Source organism: Melospiza georgiana, chromosome 1, assembly GCF_028018845.1.
Source record: "Melospiza georgiana isolate bMelGeo1 chromosome 1, bMelGeo1.pri, whole genome shotgun sequence".
Taxonomy (NCBI): domain Eukaryota; kingdom Metazoa; phylum Chordata; class Aves; order Passeriformes; family Passerellidae; genus Melospiza; species Melospiza georgiana.
In genome coordinates this window covers 2,370,617-2,395,301 of record NC_080430.1, presented here as the reverse complement: position 1 = coordinate 2,395,301, position 24,685 = coordinate 2,370,617, and the positions used below count along the sequence as shown (strand labels likewise).

General features: G+C 47.1%; 1 protein-coding gene across 1 annotated transcript in view; it reads right to left on the bottom strand.

Moving 5' to 3' along the window:
- The window catches only part of WNT3A (Wnt family member 3A), a 98,012-nt gene that overhangs the window by 16,092 nt on the left and 57,235 nt on the right, over positions 1-24,685 (bottom strand). The window lies entirely within an intron of this gene.

The window sequence follows — 24,685 nt, the reverse complement described above, 5'->3', positions numbered from 1 at the left end:
GAATGCGAGGCTCCATTTCGCTGCTCTGATCGCATTTGACAGCCCCCCTCGAGACTGCCTGGTTGGTATGGCAAATCGTCCTTATTACCTGCTGGGGGGAATGAATCCCCCTTTGTGCTGCCACTGTCACGCTGCATTAGGCTGACAATGGGCCGAGATATTTTATATGAAATTTGCCCTCACTTGTGATTAGCCAGCACCAACTAAGTCATAGCAACCTAGAACTATGCATTGGCCGGGCCCCGTTGTCGGCCGAAAGGGAAATCCCTATTCAAATGGTTTAATAAAACAATCTAAAGGGCGTGTGAATCGTGAAAAGCATTTTCACTTTTCTCTTTAGCTTAATCTCATGGTCGCTGGGATATTGTGCTCCGAGCAGACCCCAGCAGGGTGTGGGCTAAGGTCCCCCATCAACTTCTTTTACAGCCTCCTTTTCTGCGAGTTAATGATATACCGGTGTGATTGCCTCCCGCAGCAAGAAGAAACACGCATTTGATGAAAAGGATGGACCTCCTAACACATCCTAAATGGCAACAATTTCTCATCCAAAGGTCACAGGTCATAACCTGGATTTTGAATCACCACCCAGATCTTTTTCAAAGCCCTGCTAAAGCTGGGGGATTCGGCGAGGCCGTTTTACACACACACACACAGACACGGCGTTATCTCCAGAGGTTCCTGCTCTGCTTGAGACCTGAGCTTAGAGCTTGGAAACAATTGGATTTTCCCCTGGTTTGGGGGCTACAGTTTGCTGCTTTTCACATCCTCTCAGCCCCGGGGAGAGGTGGGCAATGCAGAGATGTGCAGCCCCTGAGGGTCACCCAGAGCTCAGCAGCACATGGGGTGCAAGAAACATCCTTGCTTCAACCAGCAGCTTCTCAGCAGGGCCTGCTGAACTAAAACAGGGACAATGGTTTTAAACTAAAAATATGTGGATGCAGACATAAGGAAATCATTTTTTATGATGAGGGTGGTGAAGGACTGGAGCAGGTTGTCCAAAGAGTTGGTGGATGCCCCATCCCTGGAAGCAGCCAAGGTGAAATTAGGTGGGGCCCATTCACCCCAAACCTGTCCCACTCCTGGCCCCAAACATCACGTCCAGCAGGGCTTTGAGGTCTCAAAACTCTCCCCACCTGCTTGAAGGTGTGGAAAAGCTCCCCCAGTGCTGACCCCTCCATAGATGAGGTCTCCCACAATGGGAGAGATGCAGCCACAGAGGTTTGGAATGGGGCGGTGTCACAGACATCTTTTATGAAAAATCCTTTCCTTAGGATTTTTCCTCCTGAGAAGCTGGGAGGCCTCAGGAACAAAATGTAAACATTGATTATCTGCTGCTGCGGAATGCAACAGGTGCATCTGGGATTGGTCTCATGCAGTTGTTTCTAATTAATGGCCAATCACAGCTGGGTTGGACAGAGAGTCCAAGACAGAAGCTTTTGTTATCATTCTTTGCTATTCTATTCTTAGCCAGCCTTCTGATGGCTTCTTTTCTTCTATTCTTTTAGTATAGTTTTAATGTAATATATATCATAAAATAATAGATCAAACCTTCTGAAACATGGAGTCAGATCCTTGCTTCTTCCCTCATCCAAGAGCCCCTGTGAACACGGTCACAGGGTGGGGTGGGAGGAGGGAGAAGGAGACACACTTCTGCATTTCTGCTCCACTTCCTCACTGGGAGGAAGCAGGGTCCCTGCAAGGCTGGATCTCAGCATTTATCTAAAGCTCTGCCTCGGCAAGACAGGGCTGGAAATCCCCAGGGTAACAAGCTCCCTCACGAACCTCCCTCAGCCCAATCCTGAGCACAAACCAAGGGTGAAGGGGGAAAGCAGCACAGGAACCTGTTCAGTTTCCCCCACTTTTCTCCCCTCTTGATTCCCCTCACAAAGCCTTAATCCAGGTGGGGAGTTCACCTCCTGCTTTAACATCAAGATTCTCCTTTGAGGTTTTCCCACTGGAGCCCATCAGGAAGAGTGGGGCTGCACAGGCTCTCGTGAGGGACCCTCTTGCCTTCCAAAATCCACATTAACCTCTCCTAAAAGGTGCTCACATGAGCTGTGGTGTGTTTCCACTGCAGCTCCCCACATAATTGCAAGCTATCTGGGGCAAAGAATGGTTCTGTTATTAAGTGCTTGTACACTATTTAGCACAATGGGGTCCTGATCTCTGCTTGGGGCCTCAGAGTCTACTGTAATACAAATAATTAACCATAATAGAGCTGGGAAAATATCTTAATAAAACCATGGAATCAATTTGAGGCAATTAAGCAATTTTTCGGCTTGCAGAAATTTTTGCTTTACAGGCTGCATTTGGAGAAGGGAGGGGGTCTGGGTGCTGGAGGAGCTGCTCACCTCCCTGCAGCAGGCTTGGGTAATCTGGGTTTTTGGGGCTTTTTGTTTTGTTTTTGTTTTTTTTTTTTTGTTTTTTTTTTTTTTTTTTTTTTTTTTGTTTGGTTGGTTTTTTTGTTTGTTTTTGGGTTTTTTTGGGGTTTTTTTTGTGGGTTTTTTGGTGGGGTTTTTTTTGGTTTTTTTTTTCTTTTTTGGTTGTTGTTTTTCGGTTGTGGTTTTGGTTTTTTGGTTCTTTTTTTTTTTTTTTTCCATGGGTTTCAGTTCCACCCAGTTGGGGAAGCAGAAAAATTTTGATGCAGCTCCCACAGCATAAAAGCCACTTTTTATAAATAGCTCATGAGAGGAAGCATGGTTTGGAGGCTGGATTTGTGGTCCCTAAGGGAGAAGGGGCTCCTACAAAACAGGACTTTCAAACAGCTCCTCTGCCCCAGCTGCCCACGTGTGAGATGGAGAGCCACCATTATCTTCCCATTTTCTAATCCCAAACACTCAAGGACAATGCTGGGGAATTTCAGATCTATTTAGAAATTAAGGAATAAGGAAATTGCAAATCCCCAGACACAGGGTGGATGATTTACAAGCAATTTTAAGTCAGCAGATAAGCTGTGGATGACAGATATTTTGATTATAGTCGGAGGCCTTGTATAAATCTCAAGCAGAAAAGGGAGTTAAATATATTGAACACTTGTCTGAAATGTCTCCATCATTGGGGGAGTGCACGTGAGGACACTGCTGCTGAAGGAGCTCAGCTCCTAAAGATGGGAAATCCAAAAAATCCCCTGCCTCACCCAACCAAAGCAGGAACCTCAAAAACTGAGCTACAGCTCCCTTTCCAGCAGCTGCACCTGCCATGAACACATCTGCTGGCCTGGTGGATAAAGACTCAGAACTTTGTCATGCAGAGATTTGTATGGCCCTTGGAAACAAGGAAAATTTATCACAGAACCACGGAACCACAGAGGGGTTTGGGTTGGAAGGGACCTCAAAGTCAGGTTTCAACCCCTCTGCCATGGCAGGGACACCTTCCACTGTCCCAGCTGCTCCAAGCCCCATCCAACCTGGCCTTGGGCACTTCCAGGGATCCAGGGGCAGCCACAGCTTCTCTGGGCACCCTCTCCAGCCTCCCAGCCAAGAATTCCTTCCCAAAGTCCCCCGTGACCATTCCCTCTGCACCTTAAAACCATCCCCCCCGTCCTATCACAACTCACTCTTTCACCCTGACCAACAGCTGCATTCTAAGAAATTCCCTTAAATCTTGCAATCCTAATTAGACATAATCAAACTAATCAAAACAGGAAAAGTGGAAAAAACCAAATTTCCTCCTTATGTTGTGCATTGCCAGCATGGCTGAGAAAAGTCTATGAGCTGGTGATCAGCCTGGTGCTGGTCCCAGATACGGAGAAATAAATCCTAGAGGTTAAAAATGGAGGAAAATTATCCTGACCACAATTTCAAAGCGAACTTCACCCTTTACAGCATCATCTAATAATGTTTAATTTCACCCACCAAGAGGAGCCAGCCTGCTATTGTGTTGGGCTGAAAATGTCACTGGTTGGGTTTGGGAAGCTGAGCAAAGCACAGAAAGTGAATACATGGCCAGGGACCTCCTGGGAATCTGTCACACCCTGAATAAGACATGGGACCTTGTGTTCCTGGAGAAGATAAAATCACAGAAATGTGATTTTTGGACACTCTCCATTAGCTTTACAGTTAAATCATAGACAGATGTTATATAATAATAATAATAATAATAATCATAACAGCACTAAAATAGCCAGAACTTTTATCTGCTTGTGATTTGAAACAGTGAAGCTCTCACCTTGCCCTCACCAATGAGAATGGGCTATTTGACCTCAAAAAACCCCCCAAAAAAATCAAATAACCTGCTGTGGAAGCACAGGATACCAAACACCTCTGAATCTGACACACTTGAATAAGACATATTCATAAGACCTTGTGCTCCTGGTGAATATAAGGCCACAGAAATGTGATTTGTGGTTGCTCTTCATTGGCTTCACTGTCAAATCATAGACAGATATTAAATAATGATAATGATAATGATAATAGTACAGCACTAAAATAGCCAGAACTTGTATCTGCTTGTGATTTAAAACAGTGAAGCTCTCACCTTGTATTCACCAGTATGAGTGGGCTACTTGACCTCAAAAAAAACCCCAAAAAATCAAATAACCTGCTGGAGAAGCAGAGGACACCAAACACCCCCAGATAATTTTCTTAATCAATCATCATTTGTATTCACAAGCCAAACCAATTTCATTTATCTAATGCTTCCCTTGTTTTATCCAGGTTTCTTCAGCTCAAAGAATGACCCCTCCAATCAGAGAGATGCCCTGTGCCATGCACCAGTCAGCCCTCACATCCAGGAATCCTCTCTGCTCTGGAGATGATCTCTTCCAGCCTGACCTGCACATGGATTTTGCCCTCCCAGGCAAGGAAAGCACTGGGGACCAGACTGGGAATAATCTCTGGGTTGGGATTGGGGTCTCTCTGAAGGGCAATGGGACAATGGGAAGAGCAGGGAGGTGCTCTGGGGTTTGGTTCAGGGTCAATGCCTGGCTCTGGGCTCACCCATTTTAAAGGAAATGATAACAGATCACTTGATTAACCCTTCCCTTGCTCAAGCTATGTGTCATTTCAATATATTTTCTTCTTTTCTTTCGCATTGTGAGTTTTTTTTCAGAGCTTTGCCAACCTGATTGCAAGAAAATTCACAATTCCAGCTTTGGCTTCTCATTCTTGCTGCTGTCAAATCACCAAATGCCTGCTTGCTCTTACATCAACCCTGCCTTCATATTTGAGGGCTGGACAGGTTTTTATTCCTGATTTGACTGATTTTATTCTTATTTGAGGACTGGACAGGATTTTAGTCCTGATTTGACTGATTTTATTTCTGATTTGACTGATTTTATTCCTATTTGAGGACTGGGCATGATTTTATTCCTGATTTGACTGATTTTATTCCTATTTGAGGACTGGGCATGATTTTATTCCTATTTGAGGACTGGACATGATTTTATTCCTGATTTGTCTGATTTTATTCCTGATTTGACTGATTTTATTCCTGATTTGTCTGATTTTATCCCTGATTTGACTGATTTTATCCCTATTTGAGGACTAGACATGATTTTATTTCTGATTTGACTGATTTTATTCCTGATTTGACATCTGATGTTCTGTTTCAGGTTCTTGAAGAGCATCCACACCCCCCAGCTCTGGGTTTGTGCTCTCCAGGGTTGGTGGGAACAACTCATGGCTCCTTATCAATGATATTAATTGGAAGGGAGGTGGTGACCTGTTCTGATTTTGGTGGTTTTCATGGGAGGAAAAGGCACTTGTGAAGCTGCTGGAGGAACCCAGCACATTGAGGATTTCCTGCCAGTGCACATTGCTTTCATCCCTGCCTATCTTAGAGCAACAAAATCAAAGCTCCGCATCCTGCGGTCCCCTGGGATGGGAATTGCTGAAGATTCCTCTCTTGCTGTTAAATGTGAGCTCCCTTGGTGGCAACACTGCTGCTGCCCTGTGTAATGAGTGGGGGGGAGATGACACGTGAAGTGCAAAAAAACTGGGGAAAAAAAAAAAAAAAAAAAAAAAAAAAAAAAAAAGAACTGAACAGCCTTTGGAAATGTCTATGCAAATCAGTTAGTGAATAAATCGAATCAAGTAAAAATATATATTTTGGCCATCAGCAGAAAAACACGTGGCCTGATTCTCCTCTTGGCCTGGTGTAATTTAGATCTAATTCAGTGGAAGGGGCAGAAAAGTTTAGCCAGTGTAATTAGGAGTGCATCTTGGTGTAAAATACTCTTTTATTCCTAGAAACACTTACTTGGTTTATGATACACTTTTGACTTTGCACTGGATAGAATGGCAGGGCTCAGCCTGTGCTTGCAGGAACCCAGGACATTCCTCTGGCTGCCCTGGAGGACTCAAGACCATGGGAGGGGGCTCAGAGACCTTGCCATGGCCCTGTGCCTTTGATTTAAACTCATGGAGAAAATTACCAACTTTATGTGAAGTTTTGCAAGCCATGAGAGTTTAAGTAGAACGATAGTTAGTTTGCTACAAGATAGAAAAGTAGAATTTTGGGGTTTTTAGAATGGAGTTCAGAAGCCAAGATGGAGGGATTTGGGCATGTCGTGTCCTTCTTCTTTCTCCTTCTTGGCCTCCATCTTCTGCTGTGATGGTGGCACTTCTGGATTGGTTTAGAGTAGAGACAGACTGTCTAACATAGGTGATATGTACTGGAAAATTATTGTAAATAAAGTACATGTAGGTTTTAGTATAAAAAGATAACACCGCCTCTGGGGTGGTCAGTGTGCCACCAACTGACTTGCTAGACAGATCTCAGCAGGTCAGAAAAAGATTATTGACAACAGAGAATAAAAACCTTGACAACCAGAGCTAAAGAATCCTGACTCCTTCTTCAATCTCGGGGCTGGGAAAAAGAGACTTTCCAACACCTCGGGGTCATCCTGACCACAGAGACCCCGAGATGTGCTCCAGAATCCCCTAAAATCCCAGATCCCAGACTTGGACCTCTCACCCTGCTGCCCAAAGGCAGGACCCAGTGTTCCTGAGCCATGCTGACAGATGTTTGTCTAACCTGTTCTCCAAAACCTCCCAGGTTGGGGCTCCCACCCTGTTGGAACTCAGCGCATCCCTTTGGATGTCCAGAGTTGCCAAGGTCCCCGTCAGGGGGCTCAGAGACCCTGGCATGCTGCCCAGAACACCTCGGGATTTGATTTTGACCCCTGGAGCAAGTTGCCAACTTTGTATGAGGATATGAAAGTCACACAGGTTTGAATGGTGTAACAATAAACTTATAACTTCTGTTTACAAGGTGAAAATGTAGATTTTAGGATTTTTTGTATGGGAGTTATGGACACAAGATAGAAGAATCTGGGCATGTCCAGCCTTTCTTCTTCTTCTACTTGTTCTCCATTTCCTGCAGTGATGTTGGCACTTTGGGATTGGTGTAGAGTAGAAGTGCACTGTCTAACACAGGTGATGGGCATTGGGAATTAAGTGTAAATATTTTATACGTAGTTTGTAGTACAAAAGGACAACACAGAGGGCCTGTGGCTGCTCTGCTGAGCAGATCTCAGCTGGGCAAAAAGAAAATTTTATAGATAAGAATCAATAAACAACCTCAAGACTGAAAAGCGAAGAGTCCAGACTCGTTCTTCAGCCGCACGGGCTGAAGCAGAGACATCCTGCACATCTTGGGGCAGCAATGATCAACAGCAACCCGAGACCCTCCCATCCCTGCTCACACCTCGCTGCCCTCTCCCTTACTCTGCCCTTCCCAAACTCTGCCCTCCACGGGCTGGACGTGGAGAGAACTTGTCCCATTCACCTGGAGGGGGTGGGAGTGCAGGGAAGGGGAGGATGGAGCTGTGGGGTTGTGTAACAGAGCTCAGCTCCCTGGGCTCTGTGAGTTATTCCTGCGTAAGCAAGGGAGCTCCTCAATTTCTAACTCCACTGGGAACCTCGCCTTTCTCCTGGCCCTTTTTGGAATTGGTTCCCTCTCCACGCTCCTGATGCTAATTTCCCTTCGCTCTCAGCATCTCTCACATGTGCCCTCAGAGGGAGAGGCTGCTGCAACACGAGCAGTCCCTGACTGAATCATCCCTTTGCTTCTGCATGACTAACACGCCTGCTATTTGTCTAACTATTTCCACTGATGTACATTTAATATGTAAAAAGTTAATTAAAGGCTTATTCATAAAAAAATATCTGGGCCAATTTAATATTTTTTTTATAAATACCTCAAGGTAATATTTCAATTAGGGACTAAATACCAGAAAATACTGTCAGATTCACCACCCCCCCCCCAACCTCTCCATCTCTAATCAAAGCATCAGGTTTTGATATTATAAAGGAAAAGCCACCAAAACCACAACAATATTTAGAGAAATTCTCTCTGCAGGTGCAGAGATCAATCCTGAGAGAAGCTGAGAACATCCAGCTCTCGTGGAATCCACTCTTGGGAAAACCCAGTTCCATGCCCAAAGCTCCTTCCCAAGTGGATCTGGGCTCATGCTGGGCTTGGAGAACCTGTTGAATCTTTCTGATCACTTTGGTCCATCAACCTTTAATCATGCAAATAGTTCAAGTCTTCTCTGCAGCTCCAGATTCGCCAGCTAAAAGTTTGCAGGACTAAAACTGGGTTTTGTCCTGGCCCAACAAAGCTGCTGATGGTTCCAGGCTGGAAAATGCATCCCAACAAGCAGATGCTTCCCCCTGGTCAGCTGGGAGGAGTGGAAATTCTGGAGACTGTTGGGATCACATGTTCCAAACAGTCTGGTCAGTCGGCAATATCATCCAGGGGCTCAGTGGATGTATTGGTGCATTGTGGAATCCCAGAATGATGGAATGGTTTGGGCTGGAGAGGAGCTGGAAGATCACCCGGTCCCACCTCTGCCATGGCAGGGACACCTTCCACCGTCCCAGACTGCTCCAAGCCCTGTCCAACCTGGCCTTGGACACTTCCAGGGATCCAGGGGCAGCCACAGCTTTCTCTGGGCACCCTGTGCCAGGGCACAGAGAACAATTTTTGCCCCAATATCCCACCTAACACTCTCCCCCTTCCGCTTAAAGCCATTGGTGTTCAACCTATGAATGTCCCACCCCCTGTAGGTGACCCTAGAACAGATGGCAAAGCCACCTCCAGAATGTGAATTCTACCAAAGTCAGGAAGTTGTTTACTCAGAGAATGGTAAGGCCCTGGCACAAGTTGCCCAGGAGAACTTGGGGAGGCCCCATCCCTGGAAGGATCCAAGGCCAGGTTGGACAAGGCTTGGAGCACTCTGGGATAGTGGAAGGTGTCCCTACCCAAGGCAGGGAGTTGGAATTGGATGATCTTTGAGGTCCCTTTCAACCTAAACCACTTCAGGAATTTGATTCTGAGAAATCTCAAAATCTGCCGCACCAAAAACAAGCCCAATGAAAATGACACATGGAAGGAGCAGTCCCCAAAATCTCCAGCAAAGGCCGAGCCATGAGATTCATTCTCAAGAAGATCTCCAGGCCCATTTAACCCAAGCCTTCATTTCAGGAATTTTTATGGGGTCATTCCAAAACCTCCTCCATCTGTGCCTTCAGTGGGGCACCTGGAGCAGTTGCTGGTTGGTGATTTCCCCTCATGGAGCCTTGCAGGCCACACCCAGGAACTGTCAGAAATGCTAATCTGGGAGCACAGGCCTCGACTGGAAACCTTAAAGAGGGGATTAGAACAGATGAGTCCTCACTGAGCCCTCCAGAACAACAGCAGAGATAAATCTGGCTGCTCCTTTGGAGGGTGTTAAAGCAGGATTTCCTGGGAGGTGGATCCCCTCAGTGGGGTGTTATTGTGTGGGCTGTGGGCAGGGAAGGAATGGATTAGGCCACTGGCAATGGGATGTGGGGCCTTTTCCTGTGCTGACAATGGATCTGAGCTGGGCAGGGTGGATGGAAAGCTCTCCGTGGGTGGAGAAAATCAGGGGTGGCTCCTGCTTTGTCCTGGAGGCCACACTGCTGCTCTGGAGATGGAAATTACTGCTCAGATGTTCAGCCATGGCTCTGCTGGGCCTCCTGGTGTGGAGAGGCAGAATTTGGGTCACCACACACTGCCCAGTCCTGTCCTGCAGCAGAACAATGCCAATGCTGATAAGAAATGTTATAGATGTTATATCCTGCCCATAAATCACTCCTAGGTCCCACCATCCTCTTGACTTTCTTGAAGATGCACAAAAGAAATGTTATGAATGTTATATCCTGCCCATAAATCCCTCCCAGGTCTCACCATTCTCTTGACTTTCTTGAAGATGCGCAATTTTTTTTGTGCTGTTTCTTGGCTATAGCGGGAATTTTGGGATGTTTTCCTTCCAATCTCCATGTTTGTTCTGTTGTGGATAATAGTGCTTTGGGCATCACCACCAGCCTTGGTGCTAATTTGGGGGGTTGGTGGAATTCCACACGGAGCTAAGGAACTGAGAGCTCAGCTGAGCAAAGCAGAGAGGGATTTTGGTGAGGAACTGCAGGGATTCTTTAAATTTCAATAATTCATTATTTGATTATTTTTTAATTGATTTTAATTAATTAATTAATTTTAATTTCAGTGCTTGCTCTTATTTTAGTGCTGAGTGCAACACGCAGCCCATGACGCTCAGAATCCTCTTGAATAAATACATTTTTTTTAACCCAAGACATAAAATCCCCACTACCTGCAGATCCCCACAGTCTCACAGAGCTGCTTAGAGGTCAAGCACTGCAATGAGGAGCTCCCAGATGGTGAATTTTACATAAGGAAGGCAAATCTTTCACCCAAGCTTGTAAACCTCACTTGGGTTAAATCACTTTTTATGGCAGGGCAGTTTGTCCACCTGCTTGGGTGAGGTTCAAGGCAGGTTTGGGTTTTATCTTGGGTGAGGAGCTGAATTCAAGCTGTGAGGGCTGGAATGACTCCCCAGCAGCAGCTCCTGGATCACTTTGTGGCTCTGCAATATTTTGTGGATGGTTTCTGGCCTGGCTGTGGCCTGTAGGCAGCAGGGCTGTGCCCAGCAGGCTGGGTCACTCTGGGATGTGGTTTTCCTGCTCAGATCAGCTCCAGAGGAGCCACCACCACCCTCTGAGGTTCATCCCAAACTGCCTGATCCCAATCAGGACCAAGCTTATCTCATCTGCCATTTTAAGCCTGGGCTAAGAGCACCCTCCTTATTCTGGCAACGTCAATGGAACAAATAAAAGCCTGAAGCACCACGAGTCACAACCCTCACAAAAGAAGGTGCAGCCCTGCATTTAAAAAATCAACTCCAAGCCTTTTAAATATCAGAAGACCCATCCCTACCAAGAAAAGCCCAATATACCTCCAGCTTTTAGCCAACCACAGTAGTGGTCAAGCCCATAAAATGGGTAAATGCATGTGGTGAATTGTGCTTGATGCAGTGACCTCACTGAGTTGCAGCACCAGTGATTACAGGCTTTTTTCCAGTTGGAATGATGATCCATATGGTTTTAAAATGCATCTACCCTGCTCTCCAGACTTGGAATAATTAATATTTTGTAGCCAGCACCAGTGTAAGGGGCTTGTCCAACAACCGGTGGGTGTTGGAGCAAAGTATATGTGAAAAATTAAGTTAAATATGGAAATATGTTTGGAATCCTTAAAAAAAAAAAATCAACTCACAGAACAATCACTTCACTATTTCTTAAAAAAAAATTAAAAAAAAAAACTTTATGGCTTTATGTCATGTTGGAGTGAGAATTTCAAGGATGTCACAGTGGCTTTAACATGTACTGGAAACATCCAAGGTGAGGTTGGGTGGGGATCTGAGCAATCTGACCCAGCCCAAGATGTCCCTGCTCACGGCAAGGCTTGGACTTGGTGACCTTTAAAGATCCCTTCCAAAAATCACCAACATTTTCATCCTTTTTTCCTCAATATTTTCCTTTGGATCCTGACCCTTTTCCAGATGAAGTGGGAAGAGGGAAAAGCTGGGAAGAGGGAATCGCAGGAAAAGGGAAAGGCAGGAAAGATCAGGAAATTGCTCGCACTAAAAAACCACCAACATCACCTCAATTTTCCTGCATTTTTCTCAAATTTTTTATTTTTCATCCCAATCCTTCCTGACCATTTTCCAGCCAGCCTAGGTGGCTCCATAGTGGGAAGAGAGAAAGCAGGAAAAGGAAAAGCAGGAAAAGGGGAGAGCAGGAAAAAAGAAGGGCAGAAAAGAGGAAAGATCAGGACATTGTTCCCACTGAAAAACCACTGACATCACCCCCATTTTTCTCCTTTTTTCCCAAACTTTTTAGTTTTCATCCTGATGATTTCTGACCGTTTGCCAGCTGGCCTGTCTGGCTCCGGAGTGGGAAGAGGGAAAAGCTGGGAAGAGGGAAAAGCAGGAAAAGGGAAGATCAGGCAAAGGGAAAGGCAGGAAAGATCAGGAAATTATTCCCACTGAAAAAACGCTGTCATCACCCCATTTTCCTCCTTTTTTTCTCCGACTTCTTATTTTTCATCCCAGTCCTTCCTGACCATTTTCCAGCCAGCCTGGGTGGCTCCGTAGTGGGAGGAGGGAAAAAGAGGAAAAGGAAAAGCAGGAAAAGGGGAGAGCAGGAAAAAAGAAGGGCAGGAAAGAGGAAAGATCAGGAAATTACTCCCACTAATCATTCAGCCTCAATAATATAAAAACCACTTCTATATTCTATAAAATACTAAAGGTGTGAGTCTACGATGGTCTAATGATTTTTTATTTTAGCATAAGACTGCATTTAAATTAAAAAGAAATAAAATGCCTCATTTTCAATAATTCAAATGAAACTATCTGAAATGTGCAAAAAATATTTAAAAAGGCAGGAAAAAAACAAAGTTGTGAATTTTTTTTTTCCTGAAAATTAAGGGGAACCTGCAAAACATCTCCAGTTTGGTCCACCTTCTTTTTCTGCTGGAAAACTGGCTCAAAAAAAATAAATAAACTCATTTTTTGACAAGGTACAATATCTCCTAGGCTGAATCTGGTGTGCTTAGCCTAAGGGGTCTCCAACTTTTTCATGGCTCGGGGTGAGCAGAAACATCTCGTGGTGCCCTCCCCACCCATTCACACTCCCACAACATCCCTGTGGCAACAGCTTCCCTGGGAAAGCAGCGTGATTAGGAGAGGATAAACCATAATTATCAGCTATCATTGAATGTGATTTAGCACCTGGAAATAATGGGGAGGAGGAAATAGTGCCAGGTGCTGAGTCAGCAAACTGCAGCCTTAACCAGGGAAGTGTTGCTGCCCTGTCCATCAAACTGCAGGGGAAACGCTCATGGAGGCCAATAAAAGTTCCTGAGTTGTGTTTCAGGAGCTGCAGGGCCCTGTGTGTGACCTACTTTGGGATATCCAGGTGGCTCCATGGGAAATGGAGAGGCAGAGGAAGGAGGATCTGCTCTGCTGGATCCAGATCCAGAACCAGAACATCTCTTCCCTGCCTTGTTTCCCCAGAACCAGAACCTCTTTTCTCTCTTGTTCCCCACCACTGCTCCTGGCTGGGTCATTGAGTGCTTTGTAAACTGATTTTCTTCTCTGGGAAGGGTGAGATGAGTCAAATTAAAACTAAAAGTGAAAGACACTTTCTGTTTCTCCAGCCAGGACCTGCTCCTAGGGCTTGAGGGCAGCTCTGCATTTCCCAGCGTCTGGTGGCTTTCTGCATTTCTCCTTGTGTTTTCACAGCAGCATACAAATATTTGGGTTGGAAGGGACCTCAAAGCTCATCCAGTGCCACCCCTGGATGGGCAGGAACACCTTCCAATGTTCCAGGTTGCTCCAAGCCCTGTCCAACCTGACCTTGGACATTTCCAGGGTTCCAGGGGCAGCCACAGCTGCTCTGGACACCCTGTGCCAGGGCTTCAGCACCCTCTGAGTAAAAAAGAAGAACATGAATTCTGTTGAATTCACATTCTATAGATGGCTTTGCCATCAGATTTTAGGGTCACCTCCACCCAAAGCTCCAGAGCTTCCCTGGGGTTTACCGCCTCACCTTCCACCTCCTTAAAAAGCCTGCCCAGACCAAAACCAGCCCAAAAGAGTTTCCTTCAAGCCCTTCTCTGGAGCATTTCCAGACTGTGACATATCCACATCCCTCTCTTATGGGTAGGGAGCACAGGAGGTGGGCAGGAGACACAGCACCACTCACTGCAGAGCTTCATGGCGTGGGGTCAGCTTCACACAGCCCTCAGCTGCCTCAGCTCCACCCATCTCATGCTGCTTTCCAATAAATGCCATTTCTGTGCGCCTCCTTTTCACAGGAAAACTCTTCACCTGCATCAGGTGGAGCTCTCCAACCCCTTTGCATCCCCCAAGATTTTGGAGTCCCACCAAAACCTGCTTTCCTCCTTCGTCCTCACTGCTCAGCCTCGAGTCAGCTGTGCCCCCGTCATTCCTAGGAGCACATCATTCACCTGCACAGCAGAAACCCAGAGTCACACCAACCCTCCTGAGCCATTCCCTCTCCTGGTGACTGACCCTTGCCTCTCTCTAAACCTTGTGGATCTTCAAGTCCTCACTTTGAAGGAGATGCTCCCAGAAAGATTAGGCTGAGGAAACAAGGAGTGAGAGAGGCTGAACCATCCAGGCACAGGATTCCTCCTGCAGCAGAGCTCAGCAGGGAATGTGTTAAGCATTATCCTGCTGGAAAACTCCATGGTGCTCTCCCATTCCTCTGCCATGCAAGTCCATCACAGGAAAAACCAGGCAGGGCATCTTTATCCAGCCTGGTTTTCCTTTGTCTGCTTGAGGATGGAGAGGAGGAAAATCATTCCTGAAAATCATTCCTGTCGGGGGTTACTTGGGCGAGTCAAAAGTTTAGCGTGGTTAGGAGGATGCTTAGGGTCAGTGATAGGGCTAGTGTGAATAGGATTGTGTTTATTGCTCTTCTCTGGATTTAAACCAGATTCTAAGGATTGGAAGTCGACTGTAATTAATATCCTAGAAGAGTAAGATCCTCATCAGTAGATAGAAATGTAGAGGAAGAATCATACAACATCTACAAAGTCCAGCTGATGCCTCAGGTTTTGGTTTTTATATTTTCAGATCCTGTGCTGCTTTAGTGTGTGGGTCTGAGCTCCACATCAGGGCATGGTGAGCTCTGTGCACAGAGCAGGGAGACAAAACAATTCCTGCTCCAGCTGGGCACCAAGGACAAATGATCCAAATCTCAGCCCAGGAGCACAAACCCCGTGGGCTGGAGAGAGAAAAACAAGCAGGGTGGGACTGCCTGGGCTAAAGCTGGAATGGGACAATGAACTGCAAGGTGCAAATGGAGCAGAACTGATCCCAGGGAGAGACCCCGGGAGCGCTCGTGCATTTTGGGGCCATTTTGGTTCATCTTGGGTGCAGCCCTGGCTGGGCTCTGGTGCTGCCCAAGGTGCATGCATTGATTAGGATTAATAAATCCCTGCTTTATTCTTTAGCTCTGTCCAGTCTCTGTTCTAGGTCAGCCTCTCAAGGCATCACCCCCAGATGATCCCACAGCCCCTTGTGCCCTCAATCCCTCCTCCACTCAGCACTGCCAGCTCCCAACGCATCTCCGGGTGAAGAAAAGCCACATTCACCAGCTTGGACCCCTCTTTGTCAGGAGGGAATAGAAGACACATTTTCCACTCCTTTTGCCTCTTTGGGACGTAGCAGACACATTTCTGTCCTCAACCAGCCAAACCCATGCAGGGCTGGTTGGTTCTGGAGCCATCCCAAAGCAGCCCCCAGCTCATCCCCCTTCCCCCAGCATCCGGGTGAAGGCGACCAAGGCTTTGCTGTCGCTGTTTGCCTGCTTGGCTCCCATCCATGAGCGTGTGTGTGTGTGTGTTTGTGCCTCCCGTGGCGAGCCAAGGGCCCGTTTGGGGCCGGGATTCTCCCGGGACAAAGGGATGCTAATTCAGCTCCCTCTGCTGTTCCCTTTTGTCTAGGGCCAGCTCCCACGCCTGGACTTGGCACTCTGGGGATGCGGCAGAGGGAGCTCCTTGTTGCGACCAACCTGAGCCCTCTGTGGGGAATGGACCCAGCGGGGAAAGGGGGAAGGAGGGCAAGGGGGGGATGGAAATAAATCCGTAATTCCGCGCATTGTGAGCGCAGCCCCGGGCTGGAGGTTCCAGTGACTCCCGCGAGAGACGGCACCGGGTTTGTAGCCACGGGCTGTCTTGGTGCTTTTCCCTTCCCTTGATCCCTTGTCTAATGGTTAAGTAGCCAGAAAAAAATAAAACTAAACAAAACAAAACAAACAAAAAAAACCCCCCAAAAAACAAAAACAAAAACAAAAAACAAAAACAACCCCCCCCAAAAAAACAAACCAAAAAAACTCCCAAAAAACCCACCAAAACCCCCCAAAAAAACCAACACCAAAAAAAAAAACCAACCAAAAATCCCCAAAAAAAAACCAAAAAAACCCCCCCAAAACAAACGAACAAAAAAACCCCAAACCCCCAAGAAACGAACAAAAAACACCCCGAAACAAACAAAAACCACCCCAAAACAAAAAATAAACCAACCAAACAAAAAAAACCCCCCAAACAAAAAAACAAACCTTACCAAACCCAAAACAAAAAAATAAACATCCCCCCCCAAAAAAGCAAAAAAGAAACAAACAAAAAACACCCCATAAAGCAAACAAAAAACAAACAAAAAACCCCCAAAACCAAAAAACAAACCCACCCCAAAAATCTGAACCAAAAAAATAAACCACTCCCCTAAAAAACCCCAAAAAACCCCAAAAAATCCAGAAACAAACAAAAAAAAAAGCCAAAGAAACATCACAAAAAACCAATACAAAACAAAAACAACAAAAACCAACCAAACCCCCCAAAAAAACACCAAAAAACCAGCAAAAACCTTAAAACAATCAACAAAAAAACCCCAAAAACACCCCAAAAAACAAACAAACAAACAAGCCAAAAACGAAAACAAACCCAAAACCCAAACCAAACCAAGAAGCCCCTGCATGTCAGGGTTGACAGATGAGTGGGAGGTGGAGGGAGCACAGGGAGCAAACGGGATCAGCTCCTGGAATTGCTGCCATTTCCTTTTCCCCATCACTCCTCTCAGGGTTTGCAGCCTGCACCAGGTGTTGGCTCTTTCCAGCTGTTTCCAGCTGTTTCCATGGGCTGTCTCCTCTCCAGATGCACGGGAGCCAGATCTTTATCCCTTTATCAAAGGGAGCTGATAAAGAAGCCTCTAAGAAACCCCAAAAAGCCGAGAGCAGTGGGGATGGAGAGGCAGATGCAGCCAGGTGTGATGCTATCCACAGTCTCCTGGTGCCATCCCTGCCCAGGGCTTGTCTTTGGACACCTCAGAAGTCACCAGAGGAGGAAGTGACCCCTCTGATGGTCCCACCTGGTTCCAGCAGCAAGAGAAGGAGCTCCTCACCACCTCAGTGCCCTCCTGCTCCTAAAAGCTGAATGATAACACCTTGGCACCTTTCCTCAGCATCTCTGTTTGCTGTCCTTGCCACCCTAGAGCTGTGCTACATCCCAAGGCTCAGGGGGAGCTGCAAATCCCCCACAGGACTCTGTGGGATGCAACCACAACTCCTTCAGACCTCCCTAGACTGCTTGGCCAGAGTGCTGCAGCTCCAACACGCGGGGTTAGCCACCCAAAACCCAGGTCAGGAATGCTGAAGTTGGGAATTTGGGCTGGAATGGGCTCAGCAGTGCAGCATCCCCTCATCCCATGCAGCAATCCCCACTCCAAGCTCAATTTAAACAGACTGGAATGGGTTCAGCAGTGCAGTTTTCCCTCATCCCATGCAGTATTTCCCACTCCTAACTCAATTTCCACGGGCTGGAATGGGCTCACCAGTGCAGTATTCCTTCACCCCATGCAGTATTCCCCGCTTCAAGCTCAATTTCCACTAAACCAAACTGGAGCTTCTGTCTGGAGGATCTACAGTTGGATTTAGTGGAAGCTCAATTTCCACAGGCTGGAATCTCCGAGCTCAATTTCCATGGCCTGGAATGGGCTGAGCAGTGCAGCATCCCCTCACCCCGTGCATTATTCCCCACTCCAAGCTCAATTTCCACTAAACCCAACTGCAGCTCCTGTCTAGAGGCTGGCACGTCCTGCCTCTGGATTTCTGCAGGCAAACCTCTGGATTTCTGCATCCTGCTGGCTGAGAGGAGCTTGCACAGTCACATTTTCAATCCTGATCCTTCCAGTTTCCTTCCCCATAGTTACAGGGCAGAGTTTGTAGATCTCCGTTGTTGATACCAGGGCAGCTGCCCAAATTGCCATCAGCGGGGAGGGAGACGGGGTGGGGCTGGAAATCAGATCCTCTTGGGAAGAGTTTCATGAGAGAGAGAGGAGAGAGAGTACCTCCTACATGTAACAAACCTCCTGGATGGATCAGTATCTTGTGGCTTTCTGCTCATGCCTTACTTTATTGCAGAAGTGGGGAAGGCTGATCCAGAGCAGGGAAAAGGAGGAGGGGAAAGTCTCCTTTTCCCTGCTGAGATGCCAGAATGCCATCAGGAAAATAGGATGAGATCTGCTAAATGTCTTAATTTTAAATGGTTATGAGATGTTGTTATGCCTGCATTCCGTGGTCCAGGAGATCCTTTCCATGTTGTTCCATTATTAAAATAAATGGAACTCCCTCTCCAGCTGGGGCTGGATGTCAGGATTGCTTTCCAACAGGAGAAACGTGAGGAGTGGGAACAATCTGCCCCCAAAATGGGCCTCCAAGGAGCACCCATGGAAGTCTGAGGCTGTAGCCCTAGGCTCCCTCTATAGTCAATGGAGAGAAATAAACATCTTGCTATGATTCATGTTATCCTGAGATAGGTGTCTGAGATAGGTCGGATGAATTGCTCCCCGGAGATGCCGGCTGCTCTCCACGGACTGCAAAGGGAGCCTGGGGTGACTGCTCAGACTCTGACAGCTAACTCTGGGAGATGGGATCAGGCCCATCAGGGAGCCTGGGCAGCCATGCTGTTATGACACAGCAAGAAAAAAAAATATGCAGGAGACTTGTGACTCCAAGGGATGATAACTGAATTTAAGAGTCTGGCTCCATTCTCGCCTGATCTGGGGAAAAACTCGCATGGATTTCACCAGACATGAGATCAGCTTCCTCATCCACAATGGTGAAGAGTCAACCTTTGAACACAGCTTCATTTGGGCTTTCTTGAAAGAAAGAACACATGGGGCTCATCCCCAGAATGTCTAGAGTCCAAACTAAACCAAACTTCACAAATGAGCCGAGCCCAAAGTGAGCCTGGCAGCAAAGGTGACAGTGCCCAGCATTCCACAAGGAACTGGATGTGATTTGAATCCCACCTTTCTCAGGAGCTAGAGAGATGCCTGCTCTGCCCTTCACGCAGCCCCTGGGAGCAAGAGTCTTCTCATCCAGAGCCGGTCTCCCTGGATTCCCTCAGTGATTGATGGAGAGATGTAGAAACGTCAGGGTGTGAATAATTTAATCCAAACTGTCTGGAATACCTCAGATGAATCATGCCCTGGAGGACCCCAGCAACATCTGGAACTACCTCGACCTGTCTCGCTGTCTGGCATCAAGGACCCAAAGTTTTGCTGACCTGCAGGCCCCAGTTTTAACTTTTTAGGAAGAAGCAAAGGAAATGGTCAGCGCTAGAAGAGAAAATAGAGGGGCTGGTTGTCAACACCAGAGCAGTGGAGGAGATTTGTAAAGAGGAGGCTGTCTATCTCTTGTTGATATGTCAAGGCAAAATGTCCTTTGGGGAGGGATGTTGCAGTCAAATTCAGATTTTGGTTTCATTCCAGAAGTCTGGAGGGGAAATTCTCCAGTCTGGATCATGCAAGGAGCCTGCTTGGATAATGACAGTCACGTCAGGCCACGAACAGGCATTGTGTGCTCTGCTGTGGGAAGGAATGAGGCACTGGAAATCCAGGGATTCCAGATCCCTGCTGGTAACACACTCTCCACTGCCAGGGGACCTTCAAAGGGGTTATTTGGTGTCACATCCTGAAGGACATTGTAGGACAGTGTCATCTGCAGGAACATGGTGAGGGAAGACAACACGGAATGTTTGGGCTTTGTGGTCATTCTGGGGAAGATGACAGAGAGATCCCATCCCATCCCACCTTGATTTGAGATGGAAGTGCTGGAAGGCAAGACATCCTCCAGTTTAACAGCAAAGCAATGCAGTGGTCTGAAATATTTCATATTTCATCCCATCCTCAGCCTGGTGGGCGCCCAAACAGGAGCTGCACCAGAAAGGAGACTCAGGAGAAAAGGAGACTCAGGGCTGCCCCCATCACTCTGCACAGCTCCTGAAAGGTGCCTGTGCTCAGCTGGGGCTGGGCTCTGTCTGCAGCAGCACTGACACACCCAGAGCACACAGCCTCAAGGGAAATACAGGCTGGATAGCAGGAAAAAGTTTTTCACAGAAAGAGTGATAAAGTTCTGGAATGGCTGCCCGGGGAGGTGGTGCAGTCCCCATCCCTGGGTGTGTTTAACACACCATGGATGTGGCACTGGGTGCCAGGGTTCAGTTGAGCTGTTGGGGTTGGGCTGGACTCAATGACCTTGAAGGTCTCCTCCAACCTGACCATTCTGCAAATTCTGTGAATTCCGTGGACTCCATGAATTCCGTAAGCTCCATGAATTCCGTGAATTCTGTGAATTCAGTGAAAGGACAGGGCTTTGCTGGCCACAGACAGGATTAACCGCGGGGAACACGAGCAGAGGGTCACCCCAGCACTGCCGTGACTCTCGACATTTGCCTCGGAGCAGGCTCAGCAGCCAGCCATCATTTCCGGAATGAATTTACGCCCCTGGGCCTTGGTCACCCATCGGGCTCTCATTTGTCCACTGGGGAATTTGCTGTACATCCTCACAGAGCTCATCCCATGGGTGCAGAGCCACGGGACACCCCTGCCCTGGCTCCTTCCCACCTCCCTGTGCACACAGAAAGGGCAGGAGTGGCTTCCCAAGGCTGCACACGAGTGTTAAAGTCTAATAAACAAGCCCTGCCGGCCGGGGCTGAAAGAACCCGAGCCCTCTCCAACAAAGCATTTAATCCAGTTTGGCGTAACCTTTGACATTATTAGGGATCTCAGTGACCCTAATCCAATCAGATTGATTAACTAAAGAGGAGACCCCATCAGCAGACCCCCCTGTGGCCTCTGCTATTTAGCCCTGACCAAACAGTGGGAGAGACGTGCCGTATTTACACCACAATGGGTCGGCGCTGAGAACCTGTTTCATTACAGAGAGACTTAAACTCCCATTACTCCATCAATGTATCATTCTTCAATAGTTCATTAAAAGCTGCTCCTCCACAATAACTATTAACCATTTCTCAGCCCAGCTGGCAGGTTTAAAGCCCTGGCCAGTCTTTAGCAGAAGGAGGTGGGAGTGAGTGAAAGAAATAGATAGACAAGGGCTCCCTTTTTAAATTTAAACGAACAGCGGGCTTAAATAGTTGGAGGTAATTTACTTTTATTGAATGGGGGGGGTGGAGGAGAGAGAGGAAACTTTTATTTTGACTTAATTATGTGCCAAAGTCCTTTAAAGAGACAGGGCCCATGATAAGCTGTAATTGTGTTACTTCTCTTGAGATTGGTTCATATTTCTGCCCAGAGGAGTTTCAAAGGGAGCTCACGCAGCACTGAGAGACTCTAAACTCACAGCTTAAGCATGAACAGCCTCTTCAGGCCACAAAAGCTAAAATAAAGGCAAAAGGCACGATTCCCAATGCATGGCACTTCAGCTGGAGATGGAAAATGCCTGCCAGGTTGCACTGCTCACTTTCTGCTGCCAGTGACGGGGTGTCCGTCTCCTACATCCCCCAAAGTTTTGTCCTGCCTCTTTTTAGAGGCAACTCAAAAATCTCCCCTTCTCCTTGGCGAACTGAAAGATACAACAACTGCATGAAAAACTGCCAGGCCTCTCAGGCAAGTGGCTGAGCATGAGCTGCGGCTCGGTGGTCACTTCAGGTCATATGGCCATTGCCATGGTTTTCTCCACTTGATAAAATACAAGCAGAGAAAAAAATAACAGTATTTTTCTTTTCAATATTACAGTATTTTGCCTTTTGATATTACTGTCGCAAAAGTTCAAGTGGGAGGTTCTTTCTACTGTCCGGCAGCTGAGATTTGAGCTCCTGGGAGACCAGAAATGAGTTGTAGTGTCTTTTTATCAGAAATCAAAAGCAGATTAAGTTCAGGTGGAGAGAAAGAGATCAGACTCAAATCTTTCCCCATACAGAAATCCTGTTTTTGCATTCCAAGTAGTCCAAACTGACCAAAACTCCCATTTCCTGGGGACTTGCAAGGAAGACCCAACAGTGGCACCTCTCTGAATGCTTCTCTGTGAAGCTGCACACCTGCCCATACACTCCCAAGACCACAGAGGAGGAGAAAAACCCCATTCCACAGCCCTGACCCTAAAGCTCATCTCATTACACCCCTGCCATGGGCAGGGACATATCCCACAGGCAGGGACACCTTCCACCTTCCCAAGTTGGTCCAAGCCCATCCAACCTGGCATTGGACACTCCCAGGGATAGAAAGTCCACACCTGGATAATTGAATAAATTCAATTCTGGATAATTGAATAAATAGGGTGGGATGGGGGATTTCTGCTCTTCCTCTGCCCTGGGTGACATACAAAGAGAAAAGGGGATTTAGGGTTAAGTGTGGCCTTCAATAGCAGCAGGTCAGGATCCCCTGGACATCACCATTCCCTGGCAGCTGAGCTCATCAGTGCCATTCCTGTTTAATGTGTGATTCGCCCCAGAATCCCAGAATTGTTAGGGTTGGAAGGGACCTCTGGAAATCAGGCCTGGCTAAAAAAATTATACATAAATATAGTCTTAATTAAAACATGTGGGATCTTTCTCCATAAAAAGGCTGATGGGAAAAAGAGTCTGGTTTTAGAGGAGATATCAGAACATGGCTCTTAACAGGACCAGAGTCTGGTGACAGTTTGGCACTGCTGAATCACAGCTCAAGCCCAGTACTGAATGAGCAATGAGCTCCCACAGCAGCAAGGGCAGCCCAGACAGTGAGATTTGGGCCTGGAAAGGATTTCCTGGAGGCATTAAAATTGATGCTTTTCAGTGAAAGGAGTGCAGATAGTGTGTGAGGCAAAGGGAGATGCTGTAGGAGCTGCTGAGGGACAATGGGATCCCCACTGACCCACACCAGAGCTGCACTCAGATCCTGGGTGCCTTAAAATCCAAGCTGCAAACCAGATTTTTGCTTCCTTGCTTTCTCTCTCTCCTTTTCCCCTTCTCTCTTTCAGGTAAGAGCTCAAGTATGTTCCTACCCTGGGGGATCTGCCGCACAAGAATGCGACTGAGCTGTTTTTTTGAGCTGTTTTTTTTTCTTCTCCCCCCCTCTCCTGCTGTAGGTGAAGCAAAACTGAAGGGTGGTTTGATTCTCCCTCAAGGAACAACATTCTTCAGTTATGAAATCGTCCCAGTCTCCTCTCCCTCCCTGAGCCTGGCTACCGAGAGCCTCCAGTGTGGGGCAGGACAGCCCCTGGATGCTGGCACTGCTGGGGATATTTGGGAAATTGGGAGATGGTGGGACTGGGGCTCCTCTGGTCAGCAGGGAGGCGAGGAGCAGTTTGTCCATGAGGATAATGTGGGTCTAAAATCCCAGAGTGTCTGGGAGAACATTGGCCAGAGAGGTCATGGAGTCCCCATCACTGGAAGTCCTCAAGGCTGCGTTGGAGCAATGTGGTCTGGGGGAAGGAAATGCCAAAATTTGTTCTGATTTGGGGGAAAAACTAAATAACAGATGGGAAGCACTGAACACACTCCGAGGTGGATATGGATCAATTACATACACCACGTTCCCTGAAAATATTTGAGATATTCATTCATCTTTTCAATGAGAGAAGGAGGGAGGGAGAAGGAGGGAGGGAAGGAAAGGAAGGAAAGGAAGGGAAGGAAAGGAAGGAGGGAAGGGAAGGAAGGAAGGAAGGAAGGGAAGGAAGGAAGGAAGGAAGAAGGAAGGAAGGAGAAGGAAGGAAGGAAGGAAGGAAGGAAGGAAGGAAGGAAGGAAGGAAGGAAGGAAGGAAGGAAGGAAGAAGGAAGGAAGGAAGGAAGGAAGGAAGGAAGGAAGGAAGGAAGGAAGGAAGGAAGGAAGGAAGGAAGGAAGAAGGAAGGAAGGAAGGAAGGAAGGAAGGAAGAAGGAAGGAAGGAAGGAAGGAAGGAAGGAAGGAAGGAAGGAAGGAAGGAAGGAAGGAAGGAAGGAAGGAAGGAAGGAAGGAAGGAAGGAAGGAAGGAAGGAAGGAAGGAAGGAAGGAAGGAAGGAAGGAAGGAAGGAAGGAAGGAAGGAAGGACCCCTTTGTGCCAAACTTCTCCGAGACTTAGTGAGACCAGCAGGACCAGACTAGGTTTAAAGACACACGAGTTGAAGAGGATAAAGGATTTCTCACAGGCTCCTGCCAACTTATAAGGGAAAAGACCAGATACTTAAGCTTAGCTTAGGTCCTAAGTCTCACAAGATTCAACAACCTAGGGCAAGAAAATTGTAAGAGTTCCCACTTCTATGAAGGTGTGCAGAAGAGTTGCCTGAATTTGCACCCTGTCCTAATTTACTGCTCACAACCAAAGAAAGCAGAAGCATTAATTGATGGTGATTTCCCCAGGCCTTTGATCTTCATTGTATTTCATAATAGCATAAAAACTGCTGTTATCTGCTAAGTCCAGTCCCTAGGAAGCATCCCCAACAGCCCTCTGCCCCTCTGCTATCACCTAAAGAGCTGGAATCACAGCACAGGGTCAGAAAAGGAGCCAGGTTCAGCTTGAGCACTGCAAACACAGAAACCCTCTGTGCTCATTCCCAGGGTGCAGGATCATGGATAACTCA